This window comes from Mirounga angustirostris, unplaced genomic scaffold (assembly GCF_029215605.1).
Source record: "Mirounga angustirostris isolate CCGP_5_RB_7025 unplaced genomic scaffold, mMirAng1.0.hap1 SCAF_4, whole genome shotgun sequence".
NCBI lineage: Eukaryota > Metazoa > Chordata > Mammalia > Carnivora > Phocidae > Mirounga > Mirounga angustirostris.
The window spans coordinates 26,997,535-27,000,603 of NW_026991712.1; the positions used below are offsets into that span (position 1 = coordinate 26,997,535).

A 3,069-nucleotide genomic window follows, 5' to 3' on the forward strand; every position below is an offset into this window, starting at 1 on the left:
AATTTATTTACTACATGCTTGTGTTATCATAATTGAAATGCCTTATTAGTATTAGCTAAATGCAGGTCTCCAAATAACATTACAGTTATTAAATAGTCCTTAATCTAGAAAATGTTTTTGATTTGTTTAGGTTCATTAGGTGGCTGTAAATGGTTTAATTCAGTTTGCTAGTGAACATAGCTAACAAAACAAGATCATGGATCTTCTATTCTCATTATTAAGTGATTCCTCTTCTACATCCACATAGTATTCCGATTGAATTTTCGTCATATTTATTTCATCATATTTTACATTTTAGGGACCTGAGAACACAAGTGATTCAGTCCATGGTAAGCCTGTAGACTGTAGCTTATTCATCATTGTATCCCTATAGTAGATGAAAAGTTTTCAATTAGCAATAATCGCACCTCGGATAAACCTCATTGGCTACGATACTGCCACTGCGCAAAGCTCCCATAGTAGATGAAGAAAACTTTAAGTTGAATTATTTTATACATAAAAATACTTATTATACAAGTATTTTACTTACTGTGCTGGATGTATATTACTTTAATCAAAGGAAAATTTGAGCATAGGTGTGCATGATAAAGCTTATATAAGGTTTGCTTTTGTCTATGAATATACTTCATGTGTAGGCTATGAAAGACTTCATGTGTAGGGAAGTTTACACCGTAAGTATTGATAAGTTATAGAATGATGAGTGAATGTTTAGGAATGAATTAAGAAGTGAATAAGTATAATTACTAGACTAGGGGCATTTATACTGTTCCTTAACAACAGATGGCAATTTTTACACTGCCAGTGGTCTTGTAAACACTTTACTCAAGATCTAAAGTGGTAATTAATTTCTACTCATATGTATCTTAACTCATAGTGGGTGAAATTAATTTAAATATATCTATATATTTGTCAATAATATAAGTATATAAATAATACTTTCAGTGCATATTGACCCCAAAGGAGCCACACCTAAGAGACATCTTTTACGTATTAATATAGTACATACATACAAAAGTTTTACTAAACACCCTTACCTCTTGGGCATATTTTATTTTCTTCTATTTCATTTTTTAAATCTTCTGATTATGATGCAGTAAACTGATTTCCAAACTCAGTGTGTTACTGTTCATAGGGTGGAAAACATTCTAACACGTAAAATATTTTAAATATATACTACATGCACAGATTTTGTTCAGCTTTTTGCTTTGATATCCTTAAACTGTAAGGCACATTCAACATGAAAAAAATATCAGATATAGAAAAAATATTTAGAAATGAATGTGAAGGGGCGGAGCAAGATGGCGGAGGAGTAGGAGACCTGGATTTCGTCTCCTCTCAGGAATTCAGCTGGATAGGGATCAAACCATTCTGAACACCTACAAACCCAACAGGAGATCAAAGAAAAGAAGAGCAACAACTTTCTGAACAGAAAAGCGACCACTTTCTGGAAGGTAGGACGTGCGGAGAAGTGAATCCGAGGCGATATTCGGGAGGATAGACGGCGGGGGAGGGGCCTCCGTCGGCCGCTTCTGGCAAGTGATAGAGCCGCGGAGCACAAAATCGGAACTTTTAAAAGTCTGCTCCGCCGAGGGACGTCACTCTGGTGGCTAAGCGGGAGGTGGAACCCTCCGGGACAGTGTGGTCTCAGGACCCTCGGGGTCACAGAAGGACCGGGGGTGCCTGAGGGCGGCAGAGCTCCCAGGTATCGGAGCAGGGAAGCCGGCTGCAGAGGCGGAGCCCAGGCGCGGGCTCTCAGCTCGGGGTGGCCATAAACCGTGATCCGCGGCACAGCCGGGCCACTGCTCCTCCAGCAGGGACCCAACAAGCGGCAGATCCGGGGAGACTCACCTTCCTCCCCCGGGAGGAGCCGCGCGGGAGGGCACCGCAGGGATCTGCTGGGTTTGGAGACTCCAGACCGGGTCGGGTGCCAGAGATAGAAACGCGCGGTCACAGGCCGGTTGAGCATGGAGTGCAGCCGGAGACCGGGGAGACGGGAGTGACTGACGGCTTTTCTCTGGGGGCTCACTGAGGAGCAGGCCCGAGTTCTCGGCTCCTCCGGGGCGGAGATTGGGAGGCCGCCATTTTCACGCTCCGCCTCCAAAGCTGTACGGAAAGCTCGCAGGGAACAAAAGCCCCGGAGAGCAAACCCAAGCAGATTACTTAGCCCGGAGGGGGCAAGGGCGGGGCAATTCCGCCTCCAGCAGAGACATTTGGAAACCACGGCAACAGGCCCCTCCCCAGAAGATCAGCGAGAACAGCCAGCCAAGACCAAGTTTACCGATCAATGAGAACGGCAGAACTCCAGCGCTAGGGGAATACTGCACATAGAATTCACGGCTTTTTTTACCATGATTCCTTAGTCTTTTAAAGTTAATTTTTTTTTTAACTGTCTTTTTGTCTTTTTATTTCTTTTTGAATTTTTCTTTTTCCCTTTTTCAAACAACATCTTATCAATCCCTTTTTTTAAAAAAAAAAACATTTTTATTTTTCATTTTTAGAGTCATATTCTATCCCTTCATAGTAGTTACCCATATTTTTGGCTTATATATATAAGTTGTTCTCTCTTTAAAATTTTGAGATAGTTTCTTCTAACAGATTAAAATATACCCTAAATCTCTAGTATATGGTGTTTTCTATTCCCCTGCCTGATCACATTCTCTCCTTTTTTTTTTCTTTTTCTTTTTTCTTTTTTTAAATCTTCTTCTTTCTTTTTCAAACAACTTCTTATCAATTCCTTTTATAAAATTTTTTATAATTTCCATTTTTACAGTCATTTTCTATCACTTCATCATATCAACCCTTATTTTTGTACATATATCTTTTTCTTTCTTTAAAATTTTGGGAGACACTTTCTTCTAAAAGACCAAAACACACCCCAAATCTAGTGTGTGGCACTGATCTATATACCATATAGATCATATTTGATCACATTCTGGTTTTTCTTTTGTTGTTGTTGTTTTGTTTTGTTTGTTTTTGTTTTTATCTTTATCTTTTTCTTTTTTTTTCTTTTTCTTTTTTCTCTCTTTCCCCTTCTTATCCCACTGCTTCAGGTCTTTTCTGATTTGTTTA

General features: G+C 39.7%; 1 pseudogene; it reads right to left on the bottom strand.

Annotated features, from left to right (window-relative positions):
* Positions 1–369: 369 nt before the first annotated feature.
* LOC123840612 (U4 spliceosomal RNA) lies at positions 370–452 on the bottom strand (annotated as a pseudogene).
* Positions 453–3,069: the final 2,617 nt, after the last annotated feature.